Genomic DNA, 22253 nt, shown 5'->3' with positions numbered 1-22253 from the left:
TGACGTTAGGCATATTGTGTGACATTATATTTTTCATTTGTAACATGGGGATAACTGTGTCTACCTTCTACATTTGTGGGGAAGATTAAAGGCATTAATGCATTTATGGCATCTGACATAGAATCATTTTTCTATAACTGATGGCTAGTACAATGAGAGCAGCATTCACGCTTTGAAATCCTCAATCCTCTATGCATGTCTTATATCCTACAGATTGATCACCAACCAATCAAGATGTGCTTCTAATTTGGATTAAGCCTGAGCTAGAATCCTCTGCAGAATTGGGTTCATTAGAATTTAATGTGCCTGGAGCTGTCTATGATCCTTAAAAACAAACAAATGCAAAGTATTTACTGTGTATGAAACTCTCACATGATAGTAATAATTATTATAATTTCCATTTATCCCTGCAGCTATTATAATAGGTACTTTGAATACCTTGTTTAAATTTTATGTCACTTCTGTAAGATGGGCATGATTATCCTCTTCATTTAAAGATGATGAAACTTACTCACAGAAATTATAGCTTTCATTTATAGACTAGTAAAAGGCAGGATCAGGAATGAACTGAGGGTTTCTGATAATAAGCCAATTATTTTTCTGCTTCACTACATAGACAAGTCGGCCACACTCACTCCAGCACTTTGGCTCCTCCTTCAAAATTAGCAGCACTTCTAAGTCCATAAATTTAGCTTGACAAACACCAGCTCTGATCTTAATGGGAGTCCTTACCTTTGATTAAGACACAGCCCGGATTCAGGCAAGAGTCTGGACCTTGGTCAGATTATGAACATCTAAGGCTTTATACATTTGACTTGTTTTCTACCTTTCCATTTTGGGAGCACCCTCTTACACAATCAATGATTTGTTTATTAATTTGTTCAACATATATGTCATGTCAGCTATGTGCCTTGAAATTATAATAGGTGCTGGGGACAATAGGATAAAAATCTCAGTCAGTGTCCTCAAGGAACTTTAAGTCAAATAGAATCACATAAAGATAATTACAACTTACAGTGTTTTGTGAAGTCAGCAGGCATCATGATGGTGCTCTGTGAGCAAGAGAGGGCTAGAGAAGATTTCCAATCAAGAATAAGTGTTTCCTTGAATATTTGAGGAATAAAGTAATTTTTGAAAAGAGGGAAGGGGAAAGGCAGGGAGATGTTCAATGTTCGATCCTATTCAGATTGAGAAAAGTTTGAATTGGCAAGTAGAACACAGAGAGGTGAGGGAAGAGTCTAGAGGATTGACAAAGACCCAGACCACAGTGGACGTTATCAATCATGTTAAAGTAATTGGAATTAATGTTGTGGGCAAGAAAGTATCATTGACATGTTTTAAGAATGAAAATGAATGGAAAAGAGTAGCAGTTCGGATAGACCTGTCTGACAGAGAGTTGGGGGGTAGATTGGAAGGATAGTCCTGATGAAGGAATATCAGGTAGAAGTAATCTAGGTTAGAGATGCCAAAGGCCTGGTCCAGGTGGTGGTAAGGGTTGGAGAGAAGTGGAGGATGTAAGCTAGGAGGTTGAATATCTGGCATGTGGAATGAGGGACTCACAAGTATCCAGTAGGCATGGTTTTCTGTCCTCTAGGTTTGAGTGTATGTTGATCTCTGGTCTTGAGAGAGAGAGCACTCAGTAGGAGCAGGTTTCATGGGATGATGAGAACCACACAGGACATTTTCACAAAACTCCATGCCTGGTCTTTTCACCATTAGCCTCTCCACACTTCCACTGTCAAGGTTCTAGTTATTGTACTCATCACCTTCTATCTAGATTACTGCAGCGGCCTCTGTGTTCAGTTCTCACTGAACACAGCCCTGTCATGCCACTCTTCTGCTTAATATGTTTTAATATCTCCAAGTTGCTTAGAGAGGCCTGGGATTCAAGGCCTTCCACAATCTCATCCCAGCTGACCTCTCCAGGCTTGCTCTCTACCACCCCATCCAAGCAGCAGCCTAACCTATTTGGAGGACAACATGAATAGGAGGCATAGAGAAGGTGTGTGTGTGTGTGTGTGTGTGTGTGTGTGTGTGTGTGTATGTGTGTGTGTGTGTGTTTTTTGTTTTGTTAATTATACATATTAGAGAAGATAAAAAAAGCATAATGGATCTATTGTGGACTTAGAGGAATAAAAAGGGGAAAGATAGATGACAAGGAGAAGGGAAGGCAGGGAGAACAGCATAAGTACAAACACAAAGATGGGGAGTGGAAGCGAGGTGGCAGAAGGCAGTGGCAGGGAAGAAACTGGACTGACATGAATAAAGGATGATCCAGAGTAAAGTTTTAGGGTCACAAATGGGGCAGTATTTACCTTATATTCTAATAGCATAATTTTAAATGTAAATATTTTCCAGTAATTTCATGCATATAACATTGTGTCTGGAAAATCAACATGAAATAATATGAAAACATGCTGAATTATTAAAATATCTTCAGGATAAAACTTTATATTTTCATAGTGCTTTATAGATTGCTCGCTATACCTTTTCACTGAGGTCCAGAGAGGAGCATTGTTTTGCTAAGGCCAGAGTCAACCTTAGGTCTATTTTTTGTTTGTTTTGTTAATCCTCACCTGAGGATATTGGTTTTTAGAGAGAGTGGAAGGGAGGGGGAGAGACAGAGAGACACATCCATGTGGGAAAGACACATCAACGCTCCATCCACTGTGCCAAACTGGTTAGGGCAACCGTAGGTCTTTTGATCCCAATATCATGTTTTCCCACTACAATATGGTTGCTTCTGTTAGCATGTTTTCATGTCTAAACAATCATATGCTCTTGTGGAGTAAATCAGACTACAGGGATGACTTAGATGAATTGTGATTAATTTCTTGAGGATTTTTTAAAGCATCTCTTTATTGATTCCTCCAGCTGAGAAGAAGCCAATAAAGAGAAAACAAACAAACAAAAAAACTTGCCTCAAACTACAGCTAGAAAAGTTCATAAATAAGGGCTCACAGCTGAACACAACTAGAGAGGCAACATGAGGCTTCAGTATGGTTTTCTTCACAAATTGGAACTGAATGAAATGACTTAAGGGCACCATGATGCTGGTGTTTGAAAACGGCTTCAAATCTCATAAGTGTAGTGTTTTTTTCTGGAAGAACTCTATTCCTGAATCCTCTGGTCTCAATCCTCTTTGAAGTGAAAGATTCTGTTTCATGATGATTGTGTAGAGAACATTATTTTCAGCCCTTTAACAAGAAGTCAATGCTCTGTTTGAAACTGAGTGTCAGGAGAAAATAGTTCATGCCAAATCACTGGGATTTGACTTGTTCAACAATATGCATTATATTGAGCTTGACTTTTTGGGTAACGTTGAAAGGGAATTATCTTCTGAAAAGATGTCCTTCTCAAATAATGGGAATTTACATGGAGAAATAGAAGACTTTGTGAGATGCCAGGATTTATGTATCAGCCATAGAAAAAACTGTCCCTGAGGTTCTTTTTTGGACACACAGAGCCACATCAGATCTCTGGCAATGGTAAAGATGAGACGTCCAGGTGCCTGTATGGAAGTTGCCAAGACCCGAGGAGAAAGAAAACAAACAAACAAAAGACAGAGTTAGAATTGATTGTGGATATGAGTGACAACATTTTCTCTGCATTTATTGAGTAACTGCTCTGCTGATCACTATGGTAACTACTACAGAGACTACTGTTGTGTTAGGCATAACCCTCTGTACATGGTCTCTCAGAACTCCTATTTTATTCTCTTTATTATCAGTTGCTTAATTTTTTTTATGGATTGTAAGCTATAGAGGTGGGGCCCATGGCTTCCTTGTTCTCTTTATATCCCTAGTGACTAGCATGGTATCTGTCAAGTAGCAGACATTCAGTAAATACTTATTGAATAAGTGAAAATCGTGCTTGGGAACTAAAGATCAGAACAGTGGTAGATGGATACTCAAGGAAGAAAAAGTAGAGTATACATAAATGAGCCCTTATAAATATCTTTATTGAGCTCTGGCCAGTATTGCTAAGTGGTTAGTGTGCTGGCCCATGAACTGAAGGGTCGTGGCTTTGATTCCAGATCAAGGGTACATATCTGGTTTACAGGTTTTATATCAGCTCCAGTTGAGGCATGTTAGGGAGGCGAACACCTGATGTGTTTCTCTCACATTGATGTTTCTCTCTCTCCCACCCCAGCCCTCCCTCCCTTCTACCCTCTCTAAAAATCAATGGAAAAAATATCCTCTGGTGAGAATTAACAACAAAAAATACCTTTATTGGGATATGTATAATTCATATACCATAATTTTCACTCATCCAATTCGATGATTTTTAGTACATTCAAAAGGTCATCCAATTACTACCACATTCTAAGTTTAGAACATTTTCATCACCTCCCCCAAAACAAAACCTCCATACCCATTAGCAGTTATTCCTTATGCCCCTATTCTCCACAATTACATACAGCCTCCTGTCCTAGGAAAACACTAATATACCTTGGTTTTGGCAGGTACTATGCAACATTTTATACATATATTTGAATAAAGAGTTGCATCCTTCTGAAGCTATGAATTGTCTTAAAGGATCCCTCAGAATCTTACCTGAAGTATGAGGAGGGCCTGAGCCAGGCATTTTATCTGAAGCAGAGTCTGTCCAGTTGCCACTGTTGGTTAGAGGGTAAGGAAGAAGCATCCTAGAAGCAGGAGTACCAAGGTTCAGAAGGGAGGCCATCAATTGGCTGAGGAGACTTGGTTGCTGCTGAGAAGAATCTGAACTTACCTTCAGCTTATGGGCTTGTTCAAAGGCCGAGTTCCATCTTTCTCAAGATAGCTGCAGCTATTAGGGTTGTTTTTTTTTATTCCAGATGAATTTTTTGGAGAGTTTATTGTAGGTCTTTAAAGTATTCCATTGGTATTTTAATGGGGATTGCATTGAATTTATAGATTGCTTTGGGTAGTATGGACATTTTGATGATGTTGATTATACCAATGAACGTGGTATATTCTTCCATTTGTTTATGTCTTTCTCTCTTTTTTCAGCATCCTGTAATTTTCTGAATACAAATCCTTTACCTCCTTGGTTAAATTTATTCCTAGGTATCTTAATTTTTTTGTTGCAATGGTAAATGGGATTTCCTTTTTAGTATCTCTTTCTGTGAGTTCATTATTAGTGTATAAAAGAGCCATAGACTTCTGGGTGTTAATTTTGTATCCCGCTACATTTATGAAGTCTAGTAGTTTTTGATGAAAAACAAAGTAGGAGGGATCACAATACCAGATATCAAGCTATACTACAAAGCCACAGTTCTCAAAACTGCCTGGTACTAGCACAAGAATAGACATATAGATCAGTGGAACAGAACAAAGAACCCAGAAATTGACACAAGTCATTATGTTCAATTAATATTTGACAAAGGAGGCAAGATCATACAATGGAGTCAAGACAGTCTCTTCAATAAATGCTATTGGAAAAATTGGACAGAAACATGCAAAAAATAAAACTAGACCACCAACTTACATCATACACACAAAAAACCTCAAAATGGATAAAGGACTTAAATGTAAGATGGGAAACCATAAAAATCTTAGAAGAAGCCATAGGTAGCAAAATAGCAGACATTTGTCATAGCAATATCTTTACTTATTCACCTCCTAGGGCAATGGAAACTAAAGAGAAAATAAACAAATGGGACTACATCAAAATAAAAAGCTTCTGCACAGCAAAAGAAACCATCAACAAAACAACAAGAAAGCCCACTACATGGGAGAACATATTTGCCAATGTTATCTCCAATAAGGGTTTAATCTCCAGTTTTTATAGGGAACTTGATACAACTTAACAAAAGGAAGATAATCCAATCAAAAAATGGGCAAAGGACCTAGACACTTTTAAAAAGACGACATACAGAAAGCCAAGAGACATATGAAAACATGCTCAAAGTCACTAATCATCCGAGAGATGCAAATCAAAACAACAATGAAGTGCCATCTCATACCTGTCAGAATGGCTATCATCAACAAATCAACAAATGACAAGTGCTAGAGAGGATGCTGAGAAAAAGGAACCCTCTTGCACTGCTGGTGGGAATGCAGCCTGGTGCAGCCACTGTGGAAAACATTATGGTGTTTCCTCAAAAAATTAAAAATGGAACTTTCATTTGACTCAGTAATCCCACTTCTAGGGATATATCCCAAGAATACAGAAACACCAATTAGAAAAGACATATGTACCCCTATGTTCATAGTAGCACAATTTACAATAGGTAAGATTTGGAAACAACATAAGTGCCCATCAGCAGATGAGTGGATTAGAAAACTGTGGGACACAATGGAATACTACACTGCTGTAAAAAGGAAGGAACTCCTACCATTTGCATCAGCATAGATGGACCTGGAGAGCATTTTGCTAAGTGAAATAAGCCAGTTAGAGAAAGATAAATATCACATGGTCACACTCATTTGTGGAATATAAAGAACATTATAAACTGATGAACAAAAATAGATACAGCAACAAAGAAGCATTGAGCAGACAGTCAAACTTCAGCAGGAAGGCAGGGGAGGGTTGGGGGAGATAAGAGATCAACCAAAGGATTTGTATGCATGCATAGAAGCATAACCAATGGACACAGACACTGCAAGGGGTGAGGGCATGTGCCAGGGTGTGGGGGAAGGCCAGGGGGATGTCAATGGGGGAAAAAGGAGATATATGTACTACTATTTGTAATACTTTAAACAATTAAAAACAAAACAAAAACAGAAAACCAAAGGCCGAGTTGCAAATTTGAGCTCAGATAGAATTAGAGAAAAGTTGAGAATATGAGACACAAAAAATGAGTTCTGATTTTAGCATTAAGACCTTTGGCTCTGTTCTTTGGAGTTCTGCTCTAAATGGCCTCTGATTTTTAGGAATGGGTCCCAGAAAGGTAGTAGAGGATTTTTGGAAAGAATCTTGATACCTTAATAGAAGTTGATATTACATCTTGAATGTTTTGAGGACATTTGAGTTGATGGAAAATCCAAGAAAAAAATTAAAACTTTAAAAAATATATTTTTATTGATTTCAAAGAGGAAGGGAGAGGGAGAGAGAGAGATAGAAACATCAATGATGAAAGAGAATTATTGATCAGCTGCCTCCTGCAGGCCCCTTATTCCCCCCCCCACACACACATACATTGGGGATCAAGCCTGCAACCCAGGCATGTGCCCAAACTGTGACCTCCTGGTTCACAGGTTGACAATCAACCAATGAGCACCATGGCTGGGGAAGAAAATTTTTTTAAAAAAGGAATACTAATTTTATTTGTCATTTATTGTGAACCAAGATATTATTCCAGGCACTGGAGACACAGCACTGAAAAAAAGAAATCTACTCTTGAAAAACCTACTTTCTAGGGAAAAATATAGACAAAAACAAGATAAATAAAGAAAATATACATAGTATGTTAATGAAAATTAAGGTTACAGTTGAGGACATCTAGAAGATCTATACAACATACAAAAATATATCTGCTTACAGATATTAGAAATTTAACAACACAGTGGAAGATTAATAACCAGAAACTGCAGAAAAGTGAAGCCCAGAAATGTGAGCCTGTGATGTGGGACCACTTTTCCCTAGGAGATTTGCTTCCTCTAGGAAGCTGCTAAAACCTAGAGCAGCCAAACACATTCTTTTTTTAAACAAATATTTTTTCTGCCAAACACTTTATTTCTATTTGGTCCAATGCATAGAAGAGGGCTCCAGGGTGGTTAAAAGGATACCTAGTGGTTTCAGGGAGAGTCTCAGGCAAAAGCCAGACACCAGGAGGATGCAGAAGGGCCTTTCAAAGGCCTTGGCGCTCCAAAGGCTCCCAGTCATGTTTCAGGGTGAGCCTTTCGAAGAGATATTCACCCAGCCCTGCCTTAGGGCCGACCAGCCTGCACAGGTGAGTCAGGTGGTTGCCCATTTTCTTGTTGGGTTTCACCTCTTCATCCAGGAAGTTGTTCTCTATGAAGTCACAGAGATGAGCTCTGTGTGGGCAGAACCCATGGCATGCAGATCCAAAAGGGCCTGGTTCAGCTTCTTGCATATATGCCCAACAACAATTTGTACACATGGTCACCAAAAGGAGTATTTATAATATTTTTGTAATTAAAAAAAAACTGGAAATAACTCATGTCCATCAAAACTATTATGACTAAATAAATTGTGATATATTTTTCTAATGTACTAGACAACAATGAGAATAAACAAGCTGTTGCTACATACAGCAACATGAATGAATTTCTTATACTTAATGTGGAGTAAAAGAAGCTGGACAAAAAAAAGTTTATACTAATGATTCCTTTATGGTAATATTGGGTACACTATACAACTACAACCTTCCATATAAGAAATCAGTAGAAGTTTTCTTGAGAGTGTTTTAGAATACTTTAAATCAGATTGTTTTAGCTGTGAGAAATGTCCTCTCTTCTTTTCTTTGACATTTTTCTCCTTGTTAGAAATGCTGACAGGATTGCAGTATCTTTAGCAGCCATATTGTGAGTTTGAGGAAATAATCCATTTGCAAAAAATGGCAGAGCAGATGAAAAGAAGAAGTCTGGTTCCCTGATAACTCCATAAACTCAAGAAAGGAGTTTTTATGCTTTGGTGGATTAGTGGCTAGGCACCTTTTTGGGTGAACTGGAATTATGGATTACCAATATCAGATAATCTCTTAAATGGTTAAAGTGTTTCATAGTTTAGAAAATGCTACCATGTATAATGTTCAGCTCAAATAACCCTGACGGTAATTCTGTATGGTAGACATACTTTATCTCACTTTTTTTTCACATGAGGAAAGAGAGTAATGATACTGAATTTGTCTGAGGACATACAGAAGAGCTAGAACTTGTATTCTAGGTTTCTGATTTCATGTCCATTATTCTGTTCAGTATATTAATCTTTAGGAACCTAAGAATTCTGGGAAATGTTGAGGACCATCCTAAAGTCATTATAGCATTTGTCATTGCCATGTCCCTAAAGAAGAATGGGCTGCATCAATCTTTGGCTTTTTTGTTTGTTTGTTTGTTTTGTTTTGTTATCTCTGAATTATGATGTAGTTCAGTGATGGCAAACCTTTTGAGCTCGGCGTGTCAGCATTTTGAAAAACCCTAACTTAACTCTGGTGCCGTGTCACATATAGCATTTTTTTGATATTTGCAACCATAGTAAAACAAAGACTTATATTTTTGATGTTTATTTTATATATTTAAATGCCATTTAACAAAGAAAAATAAACCAAAAAAATGAGTTCGCATGTCACCTCTGACACGTGTCATAGGTTCGCCATCACTGATATAGTTACTTCTAGAATAATAGGACTGGAATATGGGGTAGACTCCAAACCAGGATAAATTTGAGGGAGTCTGGATAACACTAAAATGCTTTGATTGCTCACAAATGAATTCAGTTTCCAATTGCATCAGAATTTAATTATATCCTATATAATAAGAGCATAATATGCAAGTCAACCGAAAGGCAGAACAACCAGTCGGCAGATGGTGGGGCCGGCGAGCAGGTGGCACCAGGCCAGCCAAGGCACGTGCCAGAGGGCAGAGGGAGTGAATGGTGATGAAGGGGGGTGCTGGCGACCAGCTGTGGTTAAGGGCAATAGGGGGAGTGGGGCTGGCTGCTTGCGGCTGGCGCCGTCCCCTAATCGGCCCACCCGGTCGCCTCCCGCAGAGGACAGCCAGTCTGTAGCTTAGGCCTGCTCTGGGAGTGGGCCTAAGCCATCATTTGGACATCCCCTGAAAACTCCTGGACTTTGAGAGGGCACAGGGAGGGCTGAGGGACAACCCCCGCCACACCCCCCCACCCCCCAGTGCATGAATTTTCATGTACTGGGCCTCTAGTTTATTATACATTTACTGAAAAGCTACAATTTTATTTAGAAGTTACTTGTTTAATTATTTATCACTAGGTTCTTAAAACATTTAATTCTCAGTTTCCTTATGTATAAAATGGGGATAATAATAATACTTATAAAATATTGTGCATATTAAATGAGTCAGTAGATAGAAAACTCTTTAGTAAGTGCTGGAATATAGTACGAGATAAAAAAAATGCTTGTTGTTACCATTATTGCTATTATTATCTGTAAAATAAACATAATACCCACCTAATAGGGGTTGTTTTCAAGGTTGAAATGAAGCAATTTATATGAGGCAACTAGCAAGGGTTCTTTTCCCTTCTTATTGACTTGGAGTAGGGGGAGGACTTATCAAGCAAGTCTTGATAAGAATGGCCATGGGGAAGGAAGAGTTGCCTGAGGTGGGAAGGAGAAAGGGATCTTTGAAGAAAAAGTTGAGGAACTGGAGAGCCCAAAGAATTGCATAATGCCAAAGACCCATTTAATAGAAAATAAGTATTTATTGTATATATAAATAAAACTCAAGCAAAAGTAGGAAGTTGGGAAAGTGATGGTTACTGAGTAACCTAGTTTGTGTTTTCTTCATGAACTGAGAGGAAATTGGTTTCCTTACAGACTGTAAGCTCCATGACGGCCAGGGTATTTGGCAGGTTTTGTTCACTGATACCCCACATGTCCAGAACAGTGCCTGGAATGTGGTAGGTATTCTATAAATATTCATTGAATGAATTGAATGAGTATTTAAAGGGTATCACAAAGGGCCTTGGCCTCAAGAAGAGGAGTAGAAACTGGATTCTGTAAGCAGTGGTCAGTTCTGAGCAAGGGGCTTGGATAATCTGAATCTTATTTCGGGAGGATTCATTCTGCAGTGGCAGGAGAGAGACCCAAGTGAGGAAGAGAAAAATAAGGGTTACTGTGAGGGCAGAAGCAATAGGGAATGGGTGGGAGGGAAATGTCAGAGAGAGGCAGGTGAAAAGCAGTGAAGAGACATTAAATTGTGGCCAGCATACAGAGCAAATTGGAAGAGATTACCTAAAACTCTTAATTTCCTTCAACACTTGACATTCACAAGCCCTTTTTTTTACAGTCTGCTTTTTCCATCAATACCTTCTGCAGTTGATTAAATACAGGACAGAAAACAGAATACATCACCTTGACATTTTTCTGAGTCAAACTTCTTGGAATAGGATGACTGTTGCCATTTGTTATTAAAACACGCCTGCCGACACCTTCTATCCGTGAAATAACTTTTTTTCCTCCTAGCCCGTTGCGGGGTTTACTTTGTCCTTCATAATACAATCTGCAAGTGAACTGCGATCTCATAATTTATCTCTGTGATGTTCTGCTCATTTTATTTATAATCCAGAGGCAATTAAAATCACTTTTATACAACTTTGTCCTGAAGACAGATGTGCGGCTGCCACTCCGCCACATGACGGCTGACATAAATCATTTGACGATCAAAGTGTCTGTTGACTTGCTAGTCTCTAGTTACAGCAGATGCCACCCCTGACAGAGTGACAGGGACATTCTTCATGGGAGCCTCATTGTAGCTAACTGCTTTACTCTGCTCCAGCGCTGGAATCTCGACAGCTTGGCTAGACTGTGACAGCTTGGAAATTCTTCCTGTGGCTTTCACGAGCCACCAAGGGTCAATCTATCCCTTATTCCCACCTCTGTAGATTTTCAGTGGCTTCCTAGTAGGACATCAGCGGGGCTTCACAATCTGGACCCAATCTATCACTCTGGCCTTGACACTAGTCATGCATCTTCTATTCCTCATCTTCCCCAATCCAGCGAATCTTATATTCTTTACCCACCAGATAAGTTGCTGCTCCTGAACATGATGATCTCTTTCTTGACCATGTCCTAGGGTGTGAGGTTTCATAATCTTGGAAGGATTTCCCCTCTGTGTTCTTCATGCAGTATAATCCCACTTCTATTTGAAGACTCAGTTTATAGTAGTTGTTCTTGTCTCTGTGAAACATTTACTACCCACTTCTCATATAACTAGTATTTTTCTAAATATGTCATTCCAAAACAATGTAATTTATATTTTATCAGGGTCATGGAGTGACTAAATCATATTCACTCATTCATGGGGTTACAATCATTTGTCTACACCAGAGCCCTTTTCTTTTACTTTATTATTCCGTTCTCCATCCCAGGTCTTTACTCCTAATCTCTACCCAATATGGATAGTTACTCTATTGAATTTATCTCCTTAACTATGCAAAAATTTATAAAGATTATATATGTTTAATATGTTTAAATGTTCACATGCCATAGCATACTAAATATATTTTTCTTTCATTTTCATTGTACACTTAGGGTTTACTATCTAGCTGTATAGTTGTATTCATACGATTCATTGCTTTACAAAGAAATATGGAGAAATATAGGTAAAACATTAGCATTTTCCTGATTACTAGAATGTTTTGGCATCTCTTTTTTATACATGTAGTCATTTAGGTTTCTCCTTATGTGATTAATTTAGATCCTGTGTCACTGCCCTGTTAAGTTTCCTGCCTCACTCTGCTATGTTGAAATTTCTTATATATTCAAGACATCAATCTTTGCTTAATTTTAGATGCTGCAAATATATATTTTCTGGCCTAGCTATCAAATTCTAAGTGACTCTGTGTTAAAATCACCAACTACAATTTTATCTTTTCTCTACATATTCCTGTCAGTTGTTTCTTTATGTAGATTAAAATAATAGTATTAAAATTTATATAAAAAGTACAATTGCTGGCAACTTATTGCTCATTTTATTGGTATGTGACATCTCTTTTGACTGTTATGTTTTTTATCTTAAATTATATTTTGACATATAAAATTGCAACCATGACATTTAGTTTGGGTTATTTATATTTTGTATATTTTTGTATCTTTCCCTTTTCCAACTTTGCATATTACTCTGTTTTAAAATTATCTTACACAGTTAATATATTTCTGGATTTTACTTTTTTAGCCAATCTGAGAGTCTCTGGCATTTGTTGTAAGTTTAACTCATTTATATCACTGTACTTAGTAAGAAACTTTAACCTTTTTTTGTTATTCTGTGAAATTCTCAGTTATGATTTCAAAAGTTTTTCCTTTATTATTTTTTATTTTTCTTCTGAGACTAATTAAAAAAAATGATATATCTCTGTTATTCCTGATGCCCTGTGGGAGAGTTCATCCTGATATTCAAGCCCACTAATTAATTCTTTATCTGTATCCCTTCTACTATTCAACCAGTCTTTTGAACTCTATTTCAACTATTATAGTTTTCCTAATGTTCATTGTTCTTGTCCTGCTCATGTCCCTCCATATCTTCCTTTATATACTTGAAAATATTTACTATGCTTCTTTTGAATTATTATTTTGATTGGTTCATCAGTAGGTGGTTTGAATAATGTAGGTAATTCTGTTTTTGAAAATTTTTTAAATATAAAAAAATTATATTCTGTAAATATTTCATGATCTATTTATGTGAGTGAATATTTTACTGAAGATATAAGGGACTTAAAAATATTTATTGTTGAAAGTATTACAGTTGTCTCCCTTCCCCCCTTATTGACCTCTTCTAGCCTGCACCCCCTCACCCTCACCCCTACCCCAGGCCTTCACCACACTATTGTCTGTGTCCTGTGTCTGTGGGTTATGCATATATGCATACAAGTTCTTTGGTTAATCTCTTCCCACTCACCCACCCACCGCCACTTTCTCTCTGTGATTTGACAGTTGGTATCACCTACTTCAATAAGTTATTTATATCTGCAAAGAGGAATTAAATCATGGCACCCAACCTGCTTTTACTGTAGACGGTCATTGCTTTCATCCTGTCTTCCCTAAACACATACACACACACACATACACACACTTCAAAACAACTAGACTCTGTCTATCCATACATCTTAGGTTAGTATCTGGGATCTGCCAACTTCTCTATCACTTCTATGGTATCTCTAATTCAAGATTCAGGAAAAGAAGTCAGCAGTCCTTACTATTTCACCCCAATTATGAATTAATCAAAAAAATAAAATGTCTCCAAATACATAGCTATCTTTGTTATTATGTATCCTGAAGGCCAGAGACTACACCTTTCTATTGAGCACTCATATATAAACACCCTGTAATCACTCAATACAGGCTGTCTGATGAAAAAATAAAAGCAACACCTTAAAAAAGTCCAATCCCTAGGGAATACAAAAACAAACAGCATTTATTACAAGACAACACGATTTTGATTGATTGTAGTATGTCAGAAAGATGGATTTGATGAATACCTGTTATCTTTTCAAAACTGGTTTTTCAAAATCCTTCTAAATAAATTATTTTTATTTGTTTGGTTTGGTTAAATTGGCATAGGCACAACTGACTGTTAGATTAAAGCTTTTCCAGGGTTCAGAACATGATTATGAAAACATTTCTGGTTTACTGTACCTCCCTCATAAATGGAAACTCAAATGAAAATTTGTTTTGGACTCCACAAGCCTATTTGCTTTAATGTGTGTGGTTGTGCCTCCATGGCTTCTACTGCTTCTCTCTCCATTCTCTTCCCAAGTATTTCTGAACTTGGGGCAGTTTTGTCTTCTCCCTCCAGGGGACATTTGGCAATATTTGGAGACTGGGTAGAGGGCAGCAATGCCACTAAGCATCTCCCAATGCACAGGACAGCCTCCCACACAAAAAAGAATTACCTTGTTCCAAATGTCATTAGTGCCACTATTGAGAAACCCTTGACTACAGGGATTCTGATCCTCTAGCTTATCCCTAGCCTTGGGCCCACTATTGGAATTGGCTGTGGTACTGGACACAGGAAAATAACATTCAGATCTACTTGTACTCTGAGTTTGAGTAGTAGAGGTTCAGAATTCTAAAAGTATCTGCAACACACACACACACACAGCTGACAGTTGGTGTTGCTAGGATACCAACTTGCGTTGGTCAGACACCAGAGTAAAATCTTTCTCTACTATGCTAATTCCCCAGTGTTGACCTTCAGCCCTTCCTAGAATGTGTTTTGTTTTCTCCACCCAACTCTTCTTTTTCCTGAACACTGAATAACTCTCCTAAAGTACTCCCCTGTTTGGGTACCATGCAGATGTTGGCATGCTTTGGCTTATTTTCCCACTGTTTCTGTTGAAATATCTCTGCATAAATACCAAACATCAGCTTTTCAGAAGACCTTCCTGACTTTGTAAGTTAAAGTAACATTACTCTCCTGTCACTTTAATCTTCTTTTCTTCTGTTATTTTTCTTTATAGCAGTTATCATCTGGCACATACTTGCTTATTTTATACTTTCCTTTCTTCCTTACTGCCATGTAATTAAGCAAAGATATGTTTTGCTTAGTATTGTCTTCCAGGGTCTTGAGAACATAATGGTTCTCACAATATAATGTATTAGGCCCTGAAGTATATGCAAGGGTTAATAACTCATGGTCTCTATTGCCATTTGGAGGGGGATGCTGCTATACAGATGAGTTTTCTAATGACATCAGTATCCTACCTACAAAAACTGGAGAGACATTCTAGGAGGAGGCAACACTTTAGGGATACTGGGATTCACCAAAAAGCATGAAGGGGAAAAGCATCTCAGAAATAGCATGCAATAGATACTATATATTTTTTAAGTGTATGGAATGTTTTAGGCATGAGGGAGCTAGCACTGCAAATGAAAGTCTGGTGGAGAAGGACAATGCATAACATACAAAGAAGGATGGGCTTTATCCTGTGAGAAATTGAGAACTCCGAAATATTTAAAGTGGCTCTGTGTTTGAAAATGATAATGCTAGTGGCAAGGTGGAGGTTGGATTGGATGGTCAGAAGGTGATAATGATCAGCCATCATGGAAAATTAAAACATTAATTCAGAGACTAATTAATCACTTTCCATGAGACCTATTCTCTGTGACCTTTCTTTTTCCTTTTTAGATGATTTAGTTTAGCGCCATTTTTTTTGTAAAAACTACTTTTCAATTTTTAAAAATTATAGTCAGCAACCCTGTGGTCAAGCATCTGATCAGTCATTTGACATATTTCTATTTATCTCTTGCATTATCATTGGAATAGATCTTGCTTTAACTCACTTCAGGGAAATTCTCTCAGAGTTTGTACCAGAAAGGCATAACTTACAGTCAATGTCATTTAGGGCTCAGTCTTAACCATCTATCAAGAGCTTCTCAATTAATTTTGCTGAGGCTAGAAGTCATTTATAATTACAGTTCTGTTATCTGAATATGTCTTTCTTATCTTTTACTACCCTGTGCTTCATTGTTGGCTCTATTGCCATGGGTACCATTATTTTATTGGTGAGCCTTGGTCCTGTAGCTTCTAGCTAAAATTGATTAACTGCTGCTCTTCTCCGATAGATAAAAGACATGACTAGCTTTTAGATTTTTTAGATAGAGCTTTATGCTTACATTTATTTGCTCTGCTGTCTCAGAAATAGCTCCTCCAGTGCAGTTTGGGATGATCAGACTTTCAATGACATAAAATCTGATAAATGATAGTTCTTTTTTGGCTTATCAACAGGCCTAGGCACACTCACAGTATTGAGGATGATCTTTATTAATCTCAATGGTTATTTGTAGGTCATATGATAAAAAGGAGAAAGGTTTAGCTTACATTTCTGTAATTCATATTCTTATTAATGTGCATAGGTTGAAATTTAGCTCACCCAGAAGATTATGAAATGAACTTTGGGTTATTTTAAGGCCTAGTTTTTTGAATTTTAAAATGGTAAAAAGGATATCTACTTCATTGGATTCCTTTGAGGATGAAAGAAGATAACACATGTAAAGCACCTAGTGTTTTATAATCAATATAGTCCCGGTGCATGAAACTTGTGCACTGGGGGGCATCCCTCAACCTAGCTTGCACCCTCTCACAGTCTGGGACCCCTCGGGGGATGTCCACTTGCCAACTTGTGGCTGGATGGCCTTCTGCTGCTGCACAACCTCCTGCTTGAGTTTCAGCAGCTGCTGCTCGTGCACAGGCTGGGCCACCATGGTCTGTCCTGCGAACACCATTGAGTGGGTGAGTCAAGCACGGAGGAAGGCTCACCCTGAGTTCCCTATGCTTCCCTGAATCACTGAGTTGTTCAGACTGACTGCCTTCTACAGAGAACGGCACAAGGATTGGGCCTAAGCCAGCAGTCGGATATCCCTCTTGCAGTCCGGGACCCCTTGGGGGATGTAGCAGTGAACCAAGCAGCAGGTGGCCAGGGAAGAGCCTGAATAGGGGCCAGGAGCCATGCCACTCATGCTCATCCTGGCCTGCTGTGCCTGCTGCCGCTGCTTGGTAGTACTGCCGCAGAGTCCGGAGAGGCTCCCGCTGTGGCAGCTGTGCTTGCCAGCTGTGAGCCCAGCTTCTGGCTGAGCAGTGCTCCCCCGTGGGAGCACTCTGACCACCAGGGGGCAGCTCCTGCATTGAGCGTCTGCCCCCTGGTGGTCAGTGTGCATCATAGTGACTGGTCGTTCTGGTTGTTCTGCCATAATGGTCACTTAGGCTTTTATATATATAGACTAGAGGCCCAATGCATGAAATTCTTGCATGGTTAGGATCCCTAGGCCTGGCCAGTGATTAGGGCCAACCTGTGGGGCAAACAGTAGGGGAATCAGGGGGTCCCCACTGGCACCCACCTTGGCTGGCCTGGCCCTTGCAACTGCCGCTGGTTGCCTCCCTCTGCAGGGCGAGTGTTGGGGTGATCATGGGGGCCCTTCTGGCACCCGCCTTGGCTAGCCTGGGGCCTGTAGGCTGGGGGCAGCTCCTGCATTGAGCATCTGTACCTTGGTGGTCAGTGCGCATCATAGTAACCGGTTGTTCCACTAGTTGCTCTGCCCTTTGGTCGATTTGCATATTAGGCTTTTATTATATAGGATAATATGTGATTAATACATGCTCACTTCCATTCAACTCAACAAACATGCATCCTATACTTTTGTGTGTGTGTCAATGTCTATGCTAATTGTTGGTAACTTAGTCATGCAATTTAAAAAATATGTATTTTTATTGATTTCATAGAGGAATGGAGAGGGAGAGAGAGATAGAAACATCAATGATGAGAGAGAATCATTGATCTGTTTCCTCCTTTATGCCCCATATGGGGGATCAAGCCCTCAACCCAGGCATGCACCTTTAACTGGAATTGAACTCGGGACGCTTCAGTCCGCAGGCCGATGCTCTATCTACTGAGCAAAACCAACTAGGGCATTCATGCAATTTTTTCAACTGTTGAAATTAAATAATAAATTTGAAAGTTAAAGATTATGCTCAACTGTATCCAACACAAAAGAAGAGAATGAGTCTTTTCCTCATTAATTTAAAGCATTAATTATAAGTACCAACACAATTCTAAAGAGTTTTCAGAGCATTCTGATATATTTCATTTAATGATCTCAAAATTATTACAGGGTAGGGATTATTAATATCATTTTACTACAATGAGGAAAATGAAGTTATGTAACTGGCCCAAAGTCTCACAGGAGGTAACCCACAGGAGGCTCCATCTGAAGCATGTGGTCTAGTAATGGAGAATGGAATCCCCAAATATGAGTCTGGGTGAATAGATTATTGATGGCAAAAATGCAACAAATGTCTATTATATTCTCTGATTATGAAGGTCTTTGAATGAAATGAACCATGATAACTTTTAAGCCTCCAGAACATAAAGATTGATTTCAAAAATTAAAAAATTCTTTCGTTCTGCAAGATCATGACCCAGGAAAACATGGGGCAAGTGCCAATTTGCTGCGACATTCCACTCACTTTTTTCTTTGGTGTCTCCTTGAGATACTCAGTCATTCTAAAAACATCTTTTATGGCTTGAAGACAACGTCCCATTTTTTGCAAGATTAATCTTTTCAATTTCCAATGCTGGTGAGGGTATATCAAACTTTAAAACAGGACTGAAGCTACTCATTTCTTTTTATGGATAATTAATTCACTCTTACAAAATAGGATTTATGCAAAGTGAGGAATCTAATTCTGGGTGCAGAATCATTTTCTTCAGTGGACCAAGATCAAATTTCTTTTCTTTTAACTTATGGTTTTGAAAACTGTCCAAGGAAGAATTAAGCTCTGTAGTGTGTGATGACAAAGGATAACCAAAAAATTAAGTGACATACAAGCTTCTATGACACTTATGTTTCTGAGGATGTTTCATTGAAGCATTATCAATTATGTTATTAAGGGCCTCAGGAAATGTCTGGGCCTAGATTTTTCTGGTCAAACTTATTGAACTCATTCATCTCAGAAGACATGTTAAGTCATTCAAATGATAGAACATCAAATTTAGAGGGGACTTTATATTCCTGCTCTGTATGCTTTTTCTAAATATCATACAAACCCTGTCATTTGTTTATTCCATCCCTACATCTGAGCAGCTAATGGTCCTATAAAAATTACCACTAGACACAGATTTATTTATTTATAAAGTTAAGTTCATCAGTCTCACCCAATAGGCTTTTGGTATGTCAGGCCAATCATGTTATGTTTTTCTGGTCAACTCACCCTCTACTCCCCATAGTAACCATCTTAAACACTTTTTTCTCTACACTTACAGCAGATAGCATTAGCTCCCATTTATGATAAAAATATATTTAAGTTTTCTGAGTGGAACTATTTTATTTGCAAATATAAAGTACAGATCTTTGTGTATCTGCATGTATCCCATCCTTTCTTTCTTTTTTAAGAGAGACATTAATAGCACTCCTAGGTTAGGCTAATCCATCCACTGTGGTTTGCATCCAACCTTTCCACCTCTCAAAAATCTTAAATTACTATTTCTTCTCTTCCATTTATATTCAACCTCATTCTCAGAACTAGCTTCTCCTTAGAAATTACAGTACCAATAACTAACACATAGCTCTTACTGTGTCACAGACACTATCTTAGGTAATTTGCACAATTAACTCATTTTATTCTTACTGCCACCCTCTGGAGGATTATTGCTCCCATTTTATTGGTAAAGAAATTGAGGTATACAGAGGTTAATGGGTTTGCCTGAGGTCACATAGGGGGTAAGTGGTAGAGCTTAGATTGGATACCCGCTATGTTATGCTGCATTTCAGATATTCTCAAATATCCTAATCCTCGCCTACTTAAATTCTCAGCAGTCTCAAAACTGTTGGCTTGCTTCTTCCTCCATGAAATGCGCTCATTTTTGCCTTTTTATTTTGACATGGAAGTCTCTGTTTTCTTCCGGCCTCCTTGATTACTCATTGTCTCCATTCCAATCCTCTCTGTCCAGCATGCTGGGTCTCTCAAGTCTCAGCCCTAGGCTTGTCACTTTTCTTATACTATACTTTTTCTACATTTATTTCATTTATAGTTACAGTTTCAATGGCTATCTACTTTTAGCTAATAGATTAATTTACATTTACAGCCAAGAATATCTATCTGAATTCCAGATCCTTATAATCCATTGTTAATTTCAACTGCTATATATCCCCAAAGTACCTCAAAGTGAACATGTCCAAGACTAAACTCAAGATCCTCCTCTAATTTTGGTCCTATTATGACTCCCTATGAAGAATGACCAGAGGATCATTCTTAAGCTTTTTCATAGAGTTCTCTCAATGCAGAGTATAGTGTGGCTCTTCCCTATTTCTTGCCTCCAAACCTCCACATCTTTTTTTTTTTTGGAGGGTGTGATTCAATATGATCCCATGAAAACATAACTATTTGTAAATCTCTAGTTTATCTTCAAAATGTATGCAAACCTTAAATTCTGCTCAAACTTTGAATTCTTTATTTTGAAATAAATATGAATTTCTAGGTACAAGAAGAGTCACCCTATTTATCTTGTGTGTGTTTTTTTCATGTGCATATTCATGTAGGTTTTTGTAGGTAGCCATATCCCTGTTTGAAAGCTGGTGTTGGACAGGAAGCCCAAAGAGGATTGACCAGAGAGCTCCTCTTTGTACTCATCTCTGATAATTTAGGTCAATATTTGTTCATTTTCTGTGTATTGTATGCTTTTTCACAATCTTTTGAGGATACATGTTCAACCAATATTTGTAGAGGTTTATGGACATTTTGTAGAGCCTGGAACATAATTCTACTATTGTAAATGATTTTGATGATTTATAATCATTGTATATTTTCTTTTATGACATATTTCTGGATGATTAATTTACGTTAAATCCCAAAAAGGTATGAGCTATTATGACTCTTGTCCTTGAGGACCTCACAGTAATAGGAGAGACAGAAATATAAATAAATAATTACAAAGTAATAAGAAATGTGCTCCTAAAGGGAACCTTGGTAGCACAGTGACTAGTATTATCAAGATGGCATTTATGACTTAAACTCTGAGGAGTTTCTTTAGAATACACAGAGTTCATTTTTCATGCCAGAGGCAGTTCTTTCTCTAGTAGTTTATCACCTTTTTAATTTAGAAGTACTTACTCTGTTTCCTATATTAGAGCACTAGCTCCATGAAGTATAACACCTGGCATATAGTAAGAACTCAATAAAATTTATTGAATACATCTCAAAAACACTTTGTTTCACAAACCATATTTATTGAATAATAACTACAGTTTTTATACTTTTATTGAGGCCCTAAATAACAAGGCATGAATTAAAATTACTTTAAATTATTTTCTAGCCAGACAAAGATTCTGGTCAGGATGATAGAATCAATATCACTGCACAGAATCAATATTCTTGGGCTAAAGCTGCTCAGTGCCTCTGTATTCATGAAGAGTTTAGCTAAGGGATCCATGAGACCAAGTCAGTGGATGAGTGTATCTTACCAATCACTGAAATTGAGTGAGACAAAAGGTGAATAACAATATATTTCAGATGGATCTTTGAGGGGCAGAACTGCAGGAGTAACATGTCCAAAGGGCCTAAGCTGAGGAGGCCTTAAAATTATATATGCCCTTTCTTCAGACCCTTTGATTTTATTTTTGGAAAGAAAACTAATAGATAAATCTTCTTAGGTTTCTTTTTTCTATTAGAATATTCCACTGGTCTATATGTCTGTTCTTGTGCCAGTTTGTGAAGAAGTTTGGCAGACAGTCAAGGAAGGGCAAGTGTAGGAGACAGCACCAATTGGTCAGGCGCATTCAGAGATAACCAGAGAGGTAAGGGGCATGAGCTGTGTGAGATGGAGGAGAGAGATGTGGAGGCAGGAGTGACTTATACCTATGCATGAAGTCTGACCACTCTCAAGTTGTGTTGCTCATTGGAACTTGTAATTGTTTCTGGATAGTTTTCTAGGAAGTAAATGTTGACTATATTATCTCTACCAGGAAACTAAGATTACATTTTTTTTAATCTTGTTTAATCTCCAGATTGCTGTCACTTTTGATCAACTAGAGAAAAGTTAGCCCTAGCTTTATAAAAATTAAGAACCTGTACCATAAACAACACATAGTTCATTTTGCAGTATTAATATTACATCCCTTT

The sequence above is a fragment of the Myotis lucifugus genome, unplaced genomic scaffold (genome assembly GCF_000147115.1).
Source record: "Myotis lucifugus unplaced genomic scaffold, Myoluc2.0 scaffold_609, whole genome shotgun sequence".
Classification (NCBI taxonomy): Eukaryota; Metazoa; Chordata; class Mammalia; order Chiroptera; family Vespertilionidae; genus Myotis; species Myotis lucifugus.
This window is presented reverse-complemented; position numbering follows the sequence as displayed.